We start from the raw sequence: 13,542 nt of genomic DNA on the forward strand, positions 1-13,542 counted from the left end.
CTACATCTATCATGATGTTGCTTATTGATCCAGTGGTGAGATTTTTTTTGTTTTCTTGATGTTGAGATATAATCCATATTGAAGGCTGTAGTCTTTGGTCTTCTGCAACAAGCACTTCAAGTCCTCCTCACTTTCAGCAAGTAAAGTTGTGTTGACTGCGTAATGCAGATGTAGATAAGTATTCCTTCAATCTTGATACCATATTCTTCTTCAGAGTCCAGCTTCTCAAATTATTTGAAACATTTAACACTAATGATCAAAGACCAGATGAGTCATAGGATTGATTGCATCAGCGATATTGCCCATGAAGAGAGCAAATGTTCCTTACAAATACAAAAGAGGAAGAAAATCCAAGATGGGTTTCAGAAGAGACTTGGAAATTGCACTAAAGTGCCAAGAAACCAAAACAAATGGAAGGGATGAGTAAAAGAAATAAGCAGAAGATCTCAAAGGGCAGCTCAAAAAGACAAAGCAAAATAGTATAACAGAATTCACAAAGAGCTGGAATTGGAGAATGAAAGGGAAAGAACTCACCCAGCTTTTATCAAATTAAAAGAACTGAAAAACAAGTTCAAACTTTGAGTTGCAATACTACAGATGCTATGGGCCAAATCTTAAGTGATCTGTAAACATCAAAATTGTTTCTTGGGAATGAACCTAACTGGAGATACAAAAGACCTATACAAAGAAAACTACTAAATATTTCTGCACGACACAATGAAAGACATAAAGAAATGGAAAAAAAAAATGTGCTCTGTTCGTGGATAGGAAGAGTCAATATTGTGAAAATGACAAGTCTACCAAAATGTAGTGTGCATGTTCAATACAATCCCAATACAGATTGTTGTTGTTTTGTTATGTGCCATCGAGTCACTTGTGACTCATAGCCACCCTATGTACAACAGCCCCAAACTCTGCTCTATCCTGCGCCAATCTCACTGCCTCTGACACACTCACTCTGGTTATCCCAGTCACTGAATCAATCCACTTCATAGAGGTTCTTCCCTTCTTATGCCGTCCATCCACCCTCCCAAGCGTGATGTCCTCTCCAAGAACCTGTCCCTCCTTACAACATGTCCAAAGTATGTCAGACAAATCCCCAAAATCCTTGCCTCCAAGAAGCAGTCTGGTTTAACCCTCTCCAGAAGGAATCTGTTTATTTTCTTGGCAGTCCATGGTATATTCAATACTCTTCTCCAGAACCACAGCCCAAAGGCATCAATTCTCCTTCTATCCTTCCTAGTCATTGTCCAACTCTCTGATGTATAACAAGTGATTGCAAAGACCATGGCCTGTATTAGACACTCCTTAGTCTCCAGAATGACACCATTGCTCTTTAGTACTTTAGAGAGGTCCCTAACAGCAGACTTTCCCATCACAATACGTTTTTTGACTTCCTGGCTACTGGTGTCAAGAGTGTTGACTGTGGAGCCAAGCAGACTAAAGTTGTTAACAATCTCAACCTCTTCACCATTCATCCTCATGCTGCCAATTTGTCCAGTGGTGAGAATCTTTGTCTTCTTGACATTGAGCCTCAATCCATACTGAAGGCTGCAGTCCTGACCCTCTGCAGCAAGTGTTTCAGGTCCTCCTTAGTTTCAGCAAGCAGGGTAGTATCATGTGCATAACTCAGATTGTTGATAGATCTTCCACTAATCCTGATGTCACACTTCTCCTCATAGAGCCTAGCCTCCCGGATAATCTGTTCTGCATAAAGGTTAAAAAGGTATGGATATAGGACTCATCCCTGGCATAAACCCCTCCCAATTTTGAACCATGCAGTGTTTCTTTGCTCTGTTCTGACAACTGCCTCTTGGTCCAAGTATAGGTTTCACATTAGCATGATCACGTGTTCTGGGATTCCCATTCTTCTCAGAGTCAGCCACAGTTTGTTATGATCCACACAGTCAAACGCCTTTGCATAATCAATGTGACACAGATAGACATTCTTCTGGTATTCCCTTCTTTCAGCTAAGATCCATCTAACATCAGCTACAATATCCCTAGTACTATGACCCTTTCTAAACCCAGCCTGGACTTCTGGCAGTTCTCTGCTGATGTGCTGTTCCAGTTTTCTTCCATAATCTTCAATAGAATCTTGCTTGCATATGAAATCTATAGTTTCCACATGCTGTTGGGTCACCCTTCTTTGGAATGGGAACAAATATAGATCTCTTCCAGTCAGGTGGCCAAGAGGTTGTTCTCCAGATTTTCAAGAAGATCTAAAGGGACCTTATCAAGTTTATTTGGAGAGGCAAGAGACCTGAATATGCAAAACACTTCTGAGAAATTGGTTGACACTGAAATATTTCTTCATGGAAATAACAAGAACAAGAGCCAATGTCAATGAGGAATGAAGTTCAAGCTGCACTGAAGGCACTGGCAAAAAATAAGGCCCCAAGAATTGATGACATACTAACTGACTGTTTTGACTAATAAAGACAACTCTGGATGTGCTCACCAGTCTATGCCAGGAACAAATAGTAGAAATGTGTTTTAGACACTCAATGGACACTTTTAATGAAATAACTCTAATTCATTGTGACCTTATATACAATAGAGTAAAACACTGCCTAGCCTTACTCCATCTTAGTGAACAATATTTTGTTGTAATCTATAGGATTTTTGTTGGCTGATTTTCAGATGTAAATCTCCAGCCCTTTGTTTTTTGTGACCATATTGGTATTTAAAATACTGGTGACATAGCTTCCAGCATCAGAACAATAAGCAACCAATCACAATATGACAAACTAATAGGCAATTTCCAAGACAGTGCAGGAAAATTGAAAATAGAAGAACTGTCTCATAATAAGTTATAGTGACGATATTTACCTTGTAAAATAATGCCTCAATCAAATTGCCTTAGTGTAACAACTGGGATATGTGTGTACTACACAAGCATCCTTCTGGAAACAAGCTGAATGAAAGGATCTTAACAGAAAGTTGGACTAAGGATGATAGAAGTCTTTCTATGACTTGTGATGCTGGAGAAGAGTATTAACCATATCATGAATCACCAAGAGAATAAACAAGTCTTTCTTGGAGGGGGTAAACCCAAGTCTTTCCTTAGTGGTAAGGCTTTTGAACCTTCATTTCACATACTTTGGGCATGTTGCCAGTAGGAACCAGTCATTAGAGAAAGATACCATGCTTGGAAAGGTGGATGAACAGCATAGGAGAGGAAGACCCGGGATGAGATGGATTGACATAGTAACTTGGGTAATAGGGATAAATGTTTCAGAGACATTGAGATTGGCTCAGGATAGGGCAGGGTTCAGCGCTATTACATGCAGGGTTGCTGTGAATCACAGGTGACTCGATGGCACATAACAACATACCTCAAAAATCCTCTTACCTAATGCATGGGAATAATTTTTAAAGATCCTCTTACATTTGAACATTCTCACTAACTGGATTTGCTATTGCCTTTGCGATGGCCAATTTGACTCAAGAAAATACACAGATCTTCTTCCTTAATTCCCCCAAAGACAACTGAAATATTAAACAAGAATCTATTAGCAAATAGGATAGCATAAAGAAAATAAACAATAAGATATGCTTATTCATTTTATGTTTGAAGTACCTCTGAAGTAATGGTTTTTACATTTTTGGTTTTGTATTAGGGTGTAATTGAGTTAGTTCTGCCCCACCGTGGCCCTGTGTACATCAGAACAAATGCTGTCCAGTCCTGCAGCATCCTCACAGGTATTGCTGTGTCTGAGCCAATTGTTGCAGTCTCTGCCAGTCCATTTCATGGTAGTCTCTTCCTCTTTTTCACTGACCTTCTACTTTAGTAAGGGCTGGTCTTTCCTGACAACAGCATGACTCAAATCAGGCACACCATAGTCCCCAAAGCGTTTTTTTAATACTTTAAAGAGAGTCCTTTGTAGTAGATTTGATTTCTTGACTGCTGTTTTCATGAGTGCTGATTTGATACAGGAAAAATGAAATGTTTGTTAGCGTGTATGTTTTCTGCTTTTATCATAATTATTGCTGTAGCTGTAGCTGTGAGAATTTCTGTTTATCTTGAGGTGCAGTTCATGCTGAAGGCTATAGTCTTTGATCTTCATAAAAGGTACTAAAACTAGAGTTGGTTTTATCTCTTTACCACATGCTAATGTTTCCCATGAAGGGGTGAGAGGAAATGACTGTAAATAAGTGAACAGATGTACACACAGTGGTGCTTTAAGAAAACAAGTGAAAAAGGTTTATTAAGGTAAAGCAAAGGAGGCCTCGTTGGTGAAAGATAAATAAGTCATACAGAAGAGTTAAAAAGAAAAGAAAGGAGGAGAAGCACCCCAGGAAGGTCAAGGGTGGACCCTAAACTTTTGGCCTGCTGCTGGGAGTAGGAGAGAGAGAAGCCTCAGGTGGGCTCTGCTGTTTATTGCCTCCCAATCTCTTGAGACTGATCATAGCCTAGCCCTGCCTAGGGACCTGTAGGATTGGATAGGGTTTGGAAGGAAGGGATGCCCTGCACTCCTAAGGAAAAGGCTTCTTTACCTTGATGCATCCATCTGTCCTTAACTTCTTTTCCTATTTTATCTGATTTAAAAAAAACAAAAAACAAAAAACAAAACATTTAATGTTTTCATTAATTGTGCCAGTACTCTTTCAGCCAAAGGCCAACTGTAAGCCCAAGACTAGAAGTTCTCAGAGCAAACAATCTTCAATCAAGGTGGTGTCTTCCAGTCTCACTGCACTATTAATGATGCCAATCACTCAGTGTTATCCAGACTACCTAGTGTTTAGCACATCGTGAACCTTCGAAAGGCTCTGAACGGTTTCAGTTGCTAGAGTTAGAGCATTGAGTGAAACCAACAGGGACTGGACGACCAACTCCTCAAAAATGTTGGAGATTCCACCCTTTCGGACACTAATGCCTGCAGTTTTTTCACCTTGTGCTTGTGAGTTCCTTAGTTCAGTTACTGTAGAAATGTGATTCAGGCCTGCATTTTCAGCTAGTATGGAAGCACAGATGCAGTAGGATCCCATGACACTCAAATTACAAGAGTATTCAGTTAATCACAGAGCCAACTCTATTTCTGGAGCACCATCACCTGCAGTAAGAACACAAAGGGCATCATGGACGGAGCATTCAGCTTCCTTAATCACCGCTTTTTTAGAACCATGGACAATAATTGTAACTGTTTTCCTAGGGTTTAAACAGCCTATAATCTTGAGTTTGCCAGATCCATTTAAACTAACTTCCTTGGCTAGCTCTGTAGAACCTAGCATGATGGCTGTGAATTAATCAATATGAGCAAAGGGCTTAGCTTCAATTGTCTTGCAAATAAATTCAATGTCTTCTCTTTCAATATCTTTAACCACTATAATCTTCGTGTTGTTCAGGAAATGTAGTGCAAGAACACTAAGAGCATCTCTTAAGATAGATTTATGGATAAGGACTTATTTACATTCTGTTTTGTTTTGTTTTTTATTAAATTTTATTAGTCTTAATGAACATTTACAGAGATTTTGGGTTCTCATTCATTCATTGTTGTACTGTTTTCTCTACCCTCCTCCTCAGTTCGTTCTTCTTCCCCCCGCCCGAATGTCTGTTTTAATTGTCCAATTGCCACAGTGCTTGTCAAAGCCAGTTGTGATTAATCTTCTTTGTCAGTATGCCCTTTGCCATTCCCTATCACTCCTCCCTGAGAGAGACTTCACCCTGATTCATAAGGAAAAGGGGATGGTGTATTCTCTTAGCTACTTCCTGCTGAAAAGGGACGTTGTGGGTTTCAGGGTGAAGATCTTCTCTCACTACTCTAAAGGGCCCCTTTGGCAATAGGAAACACATAGACTATTATGGAGATTGATTTTGGAATTTAGATGCACTGTTATCAATTGTGCTTAGCTGTACATGTTCATATCCTTGAAGATGTATCATGGAGGTGTTGCAACCTAGAAGGCACAAATTTAACTAACAAGTTAAAAGTACATGAGTCAAAAATTAACAAGCAATAATATTCCAAGTAGAGGTTCTAGTAGTGGCACAAATTAAGTTACAGAGGGAAGGTGGGTCTTACAATAAAAGGCCAATAGACTAGCACTTTGTCTATTATAATGTACAGGTTAGGAACCACAAGATGTAGCGGCTCAGCTATGTCATTTATGCTTCTTAAGTCCTGGAGCAAATTCCATCTACCACTGGGCTGTTTTAGAACTTGGAAGTTCACATGCAAGGTAGAAGTGAAGTAAGGAACTGCTTATGAGGTTTTCCGTCCATTCCAACAACTAAGAGATAGTGAGAAGAGTTGTAACCTCAGAAGGCTTTTAGGACCAATTAGTAGGCTCTGTGTCCAAGAGAAAATGAATATACTTACCAGTAATGTTTGCTTCATCAAATTGAGAATGTAAGCTTTCTCCTCTCACAGCATTCAGTTCATCTGGACATAGTCAGAAACTACCATCTGGTTATTTGTATTTGTTTTGGAAGCAGATGGGCAAAACTGAGTAAGCCAAACTTTAATCTTTTCAACCCTGGTTATGTTAGAACTTGCCAATGTGTGGGTAAATACCACCCCTTCTACAAATTCAGTGTCATCAATTGTCTACCCAATTTCTATTTTTATATTTAAATGACATTTTAATATCTCTAAGATAACATTAGTACCTGTGGCTGGGTCAATCACTCTCATCACTGTATTCACACTCATTGGAGAAAGCAGACTGGAATATTGAGATACAACATTTTAATTTAATGACATAGTTGCACTATTTAATAAAATTCCTTTGCCACTCAGTTCCACAGGTCGAGACATAGCAACCAAGGTTTCAATCTCCTTTCCCAAAGCCTTCCAGAATGACTCAGAAATGGTGATTAGACGGATCCCTTTCTTAAGGCATTTAGCACAGGAATCAGAGAGACAGTTATGACCAGTGAGGTAGTACGATCTCTTGCTTTTGTATCTTGAGCTTTGGCAAGCTCAACCAGCATTCCCGCTGCTGAATATAACATTCACATTTGTTTTAGAATGGTGGCATTATCATTTGTAATAGTCACACCACCTTGTCTATCTTGAATCATTTTCTTTCTTTTTGCCAAGGCTTGTTCTGATAACATCAGCAACAGCTTTGGCCACGGAGGTATTACGAAGTGAATCTGGGCCAGTTTGTTCTCACCCTGATAAGCACCTTTCCCATGGCCACTGGCAGCCTCAGTGGGCACTCCCCTCCAGGGGCCTACATTCTTGGGCATGGCACCTGTGGGCGAGTCTGTGCGGGGTTGGAAAGGGTGGATGTAGGCGGATTCACACTGATCATGAGGTAATGGATTCCATCCACTGCCCTCATGAACTTTCTCTGAAAACTCTTGTTTTTAGTGTTCTCCTACAGAAGGAGGGAGAGAGAGACAGACAGACAGACAAACTGACAGACAGACAAACGAACACACTGGCCAGGTAGAAATTCTATCCATTAATGTTCATCAGTGCATTCATTACTCAAATCATTTTCACTTTTGACAAGCAAGGTTGTATCATCTGCATAAGCAGGTTGTTAATCAATCTTCCTTTAATACTTATGGATTATATACTCAACATAAAAATGGACTAAGTGTGGTTGAAGGACAAAATACTTGCAACACCTTTCCTAATTTTGAAGCATGCAATATCCTTTGTTCTATTCAAAGGACTGTAAGTCAGTGCACAACCACCACAGGGGTACACTTAAGTGTTCTGAAATTTCCATTATCCACAATATCATCAATAATTTGTTGTGAAATACAAAGGCAAACACGTTTTCAAAGTAATAAAAGTACAGGAAATATCTTTCTCATAATATCTGCTTTCATACAAGCTTTATCTGACATCAACTATGATGTCTCTCATTCAATACTTTTTTCTGAGTCTATCTTAAATTTTTGATACTTTCCTACCTATGTACTGCTACACTAATTATTCATTATATTAAGTACATTTTTGAAACCTATACCTAAATCAAGAAGCTGTTATGCAAACAGAGCAAGGGGATATACAATGCATTAAAATCAAGGAAGATGTGCATTAATTCTTTATCCTTTCCTCAAGTATATTCAGTCTATATGCTGAACATACCATTCAAGAAGTTAGACTATATGAAGAAATATGTGACATCAGAATAGAAGACTGGGGAAGTAGCAGAATACTCCTAGACAGGTGTTGTGGGGTGGTGAGAACCAATAGGAATGCTTGATTACGGAGAAATGTGGAATGATGGAGCGCATGGAGTTTGAAACTTGCCTTGGTTCTTAAATTCTGTTGGTTTTAATTGTTTCTGGTCAAACATTCTTCTAAGTGGTATAACGCTGGTCTGTTCATTTGATGTACAGAAGTGTCTAGTGGTTGCTGTGATGTTGAACACTTTGACACTGATGTGTCAAATAAGATAATAGTTACCCATGGTGGACAGAATTTCGTGGACCTCCCAGATTAAAAGAAGCTTGGAGGCAGGAGCGGCATCCACTTCCAAAATATTTGTCTGTGGAAACCCTATGAACTTGGGGAAACTATGAAAGTTATACAAATGTTCAGGTCTTTCATTCATAGAGTCACTATGAGTCATCTATGACTCAACAGCACTTAACAACAACAACATATTAATGATGTTGTTATTGTTAGGTGCCATAGGGTCAAGCATGACTCATAGTGACCCTTTGAACAAAAGATCTGAACCTTCTTTTATCTTGTGTCATCCTCACACTTCCTAACACACAAAAGACCATTATGGCAGTCACCATGTCAATCCACCTGGTCGAGGGTCTTCTTCTCCTTTGCCAACTCTCCACCCTTCCCTGCATCATGTCCCTCTCTAAGGAATAGTCCCTGCTAACAACATGTCCAAAGTATGTGAGGCAAAGCCTTATCATTCTTGCTTCCAAAGAGCACTTTATCTAAATCCTCTCAAAGACACATCCATTTGTTGTCTTGGCCATCCATGAGATGTTCAGTTCTCTTCTCCAACACCTCAGTTCAAAGGTATCAATTGTTTTTCTGTGATCCTTATTCATTGACCAACTCTCAGATGCATAGCAAGCAATTGGAAAGTCTATGCCCTGAAACATATCTACCATATAAGCCCTCAAATTGACATCACTACTCCTCAATACATTGGAGAGGTCTCTAACTGCAGATTTTCCTAGTGCACTGCATCTCCTTACTTCCCAACTGCATATAACAAGCGTGTTAATTGTGGATACAAGAAAGATGAAACTGTTGACAGTTTCAATCTCCTATCCATCCATCCATCCATCCATCCATCCATCCATCCATCCATCCATGATATTAATATTGCCATTTAAAAATTTCTGTATTTAATTAGATCTCCCTCTTTTCAAATGGTCCAATGTATTTATCTCTTCAATTTTCTTCCAGATTTTTGAGTATCAATGAGGGAATGATTCCAGGGTTGTATATATTTCTTGAAACATCTCAGTTGGTATTCTATGAATTCTTAGAACCTTATTTTTTTTACCAGTTATTTCAGCACACTTTGTGTATGTGACCCCAGAAATGGTTGAACATTGACCACCTCTTTTTTGTTTAGTTATTCTGAATTGCTTCCATAATCTTTTGATAGTTCCTGCATTGCACACTGTTTTGCCCATGTTGTTGTTGTGTGTAATGCTGAGTTGAAACCGACCTATCATAGACCCTCTGGTGGGTTTTCAGAGGCAGAAAACACATGAGAAGGAGATTGCCCAACTTTTACCAGCAGAGCAGCTAGTGGTATCGAACCCTGTGCCTTTGGATTGCAACACAGATTCTTGCTACTCGCCCACCAGAACATTTTTTTTCCAACCTTTCAGTTTGAAAGATATCAGATGTGGTCTTTCTTTTTGATTTTCTAACTTCAGGTTTGTGAACAATTCATTACAATACCTTACTTTTAAACTAACTCTCAAACGTTAGCCTACATCAAAATCATTTGAAAGTCTTCTTGAAACACAGATTGTTGGTCCACCACAAATTTTCTAATTCAGCCAGTTAGAGGTGGGAACTGAGAATCTGTATTTCAAATACATTCCCAGAACAGGTTGAAGTTACAGATCTGAGAATGCTTAAAGAACCACTACCTTGAGGAGACTCTTCGCATTGCTGCCTGCCTGATTCTCTTCTTTGACTTCAAACCAGGACTGTAATTTAATTAACAGGGCAAGATCCTAATTTTAAAAATGGAAAATAATTTAGTGTCCTAAATATGAAACCCTTAAGCCCTCTGTAACAAACTCTTCCCTTCCCTCATAGCTATCCACAGATCTTCCTTTTAGTGCAGTCTTCTTCTATCATTCGAAGTTCCACATTTTCTTTATTTTCCTTTCTCTGTGATTGAGATGTGCTTCATAATCAGCATCAGTGACATTGTAAATGGCTGAGTCCACCTGAACCTAGTAATATATTTTCATTAAGTAATGTGCATTTACAGTAATGCAGAAGTTAGTTTCAGTGCTGTTTAAAATGTCATTACATTTGGTACTGCGATTGAGCATTAAGACAAGTTTCAGTTTGGGAAGAAAGGAATGAAAATAGAGCTATGAGGTGTATGTTGGTATTAAAGTAAATATTTTGTCACTAGAAGAATGTTCATAATTTCATGTTTATAAAGGACAGATGATATAAGAGTTTTCTTTTTAAAATAATGCTCTTTCTAATACACAATACATTTAAATATCAATGAAAAACTTTACTCTTGCCTTAAAAATCTAGTATTGCAGATACTTTCATACAATGTTGTTGTCATTGTTAGGTGACATCAAGTTAGTTTCAACTCAGATCAATTCTGTTCTCATGCAAAAATACCTTAGCTCTAGCCTCAAATTTCCCAAATGGATTATCATGGTCTAATGTATGGCAAAAATTAGAGAAAGTCCAATTTATTGCTTTAAAAAGATGACAATAAATACTTTCAGTATAAAGCTCTTCTGATATTCAGGTTCTTTCTACATTTTTGGAGTTGGAAGGAATTTTATATTTTCAGTTCAAAATAATGATGTTAATTCATAACAGCTTTTCCTTCCCTCCATATTTCCTCCTTTGAAAGGACCAAAAAAGGTGACTGCCCACAATTAATTGAAACTGAATTCTATCTTGTTTCTGAGTTATGCACAAAAATTATTGTCCATAACTAATGCTAGGCATTATAGTTAAAGACAGGAAAAAAATGTCAACTATCTGGGAATAGATGACTACCATTTCAATGCCACAAGGCAATATATTTAGGTATTTCAAAATCCAAACTCATTGCCATCGAGTTAGTTCCAACTCTTGACTCGGACATTTGGTTTGAAGGCTAAGTCTTCATGAAAGGAAACTGCTTGTCTTTCTCCTGTGGAGTTATTCTGCTAAATTTGTACTAAACACTTTTTGGTCACAAAATAATAACACACAACATCACCAGAGCTCCTTTTAGTGATTCAGCAGAATGTAATTCCTGTGTTTTTTTTTTTAGAGGTCCAGAAAATAATGGTGTGATTTGCAATTGATGTTGCTTCAGATTTGGTCAAACACTGTCCTTCAAACTGCAGCCTCTCTTAATGACCTCCCCAATCCTGCTCCTCCGTATCAGCTATTTGACTAATTTATGCTAAGTTTATTGTCTACCTTGCCCAGTCAGAATGAGAATTCCATGAAGGCGAATATCTTTGTTTACTCATCCCAGTTCCTGGATAGACTTGTACTGACTATAAATTTGTTGAGTGAATTATGAATGAAAAAAGCAAAATCAAAAGACTTGAATCAAAACCCCTACTCAGAGAGATACCATTTTGCGTTTTACTCCTGTGGCCTTCATTTATTGACAGTTTTGCCTTTGTGACTATGGCAGCTAGTGTTGGATTGCCCAATACGTAAGGAAGACACAGGTTTACTCGTGCTTTCAGCTAACCTTACTTAAGAGTCAGTAGTGAACTACTCCGTAGGGAGCTCTGGAGGTGTATCCTATATGGAGTTTTCCTTCTAACCTAAAGGAAGGGCCTGTCTAGTAATTTTAATCCACCAGTGAGTGGCCAGAGGGAGAAAGAGGGACAGTCTCCCATGTGATTAAAGCTTTCTGAAAACCGACTGGAGAGTTAGCTATGAGTCAGTTCTCAATGAGTTTGAGCTGAGTGAACAATTTGACATGTTCTCACATCCTCCAAGATTAAACTTCGTAAGTGTGGCTGGCATCTGTTTCTGTGCCAACCCCATAGCAATGCTCCACAGAATCATTTCAAAGTTACTATTCCTGTCACAAATGTAGGACCTAGAAAATCCTTTGCCTGGGAAAAAGACTTTCATCACCACCTGAGCATTTACACTGAAGAGAAAGCACACTAAGTATGACTGCTCTGAGGGCGGCAGCCTCTAGGACATGGGACATGAAATTTTTCACATGTCTGTGGTGAACTGACAATGAATAAATATTTTTTCTACACTCATCAGTAGTTGGAAAACATGGACTTGGTGACAGACATGGAGCTGGAGAGAATGATTGAATTTGCATGACCAATGACTTATTCATTGCAAATACATTCTATAAGAAACATAAATTCAGGTTATACACATTGATTTCACCTGATGGTATGCATTGGAATCAGACTGATTACACCTGCAGAAAGAACCACTGGAGAAGCTCAATATCAGCTGTGAAAACTAGGCCAGGAGCTGATTGTGGAACAGACCACCAACTACTCATATGCAAGTTCAAGCTGAAGCTGAGGAAAATTAAACTGAATCCACAGGAACCAAAATATGACTTTGAGTTCATCCCACCTGAATTTCAGAACCATCTCAGGAACAGGTTTGAGGCCTTGAACACTAATGAGCGAAGACCTAATGAGTTGTGGGAGGATGTCAAATGTATCATCCAGGAAGAGTGCAAACATTCATTACAAGGACAGAGGAGGAAGAAAGACCAAAATGGATGTCAGAAGAAACTCTGAATATTGCACTGGAGCTCAGAGAAGCCAAAGCACAAGGATGAATTCAAGATACTAAAGAGCTGACTGGAAGATTCCAAAAGGCAGCACAGGATGAAAAAGCAAAATATTACAATGACATGTGCAAGGAGCTGGAGTCAGAAAATCAAAAGGGTCGGACTCATTCAGCATTTCATAAGCTCAAGGAACTGAAGAACAAATTCAAACCTTGAGTTGCTATAGTCAAGCATGCTTTAGGCAGAATATTAAATGATCCAGGACGTATTAAAAGAAGATGGAAAGAATATACTGAGTGACGGTATCTAAAGGAATTGGCAGACACAGAAGAATTTCATGAAACAACATATGAGCAAGAGCCAAAGGTAATGAAGGAAGACGTTCAAGCTGCTATGAAAGAAATAGCAAAAAATAAGGCCCCAGGAATACATGGTATACCACTTGACGTATTTCAGCTAACGGATGCTGCTCTGGATGTGCTCACCAAGTTGTGCCAAGAAATATTTGTTCCCATTCCAAAGAAGTGTGACCCAACAGAGTGTGGAAACTATAGAACAATCTCATTGATTTCGCATGTAAGCAAGGTTCTACTGAAAATTATCCAAAAACTGTTGGAACAGCATATCAGCAGAGAACAGCTAGAAGTCCAGGCT

The 13,542-nt window shown here is 38.8% G+C and overlaps 1 pseudogene; it reads right to left on the reverse strand.

Annotated features, from left to right (window-relative positions):
• Nucleotides 1-4,734: 4,734 nt before the first annotated feature.
• On the reverse strand, nucleotides 4,735-7,198 carry LOC102845262 (annotated as a pseudogene).
• Nucleotides 7,199-13,542: the final 6,344 nt, after the last annotated feature.

This window comes from Elephantulus edwardii, unplaced genomic scaffold, assembly GCF_000299155.1.
Source record: "Elephantulus edwardii isolate Elephantulus edwardi_28Jun2011 unplaced genomic scaffold, EleEdw1.0 scaffold00043, whole genome shotgun sequence".
Classification (NCBI taxonomy): domain Eukaryota; kingdom Metazoa; phylum Chordata; class Mammalia; order Macroscelidea; family Macroscelididae; genus Elephantulus; species Elephantulus edwardii.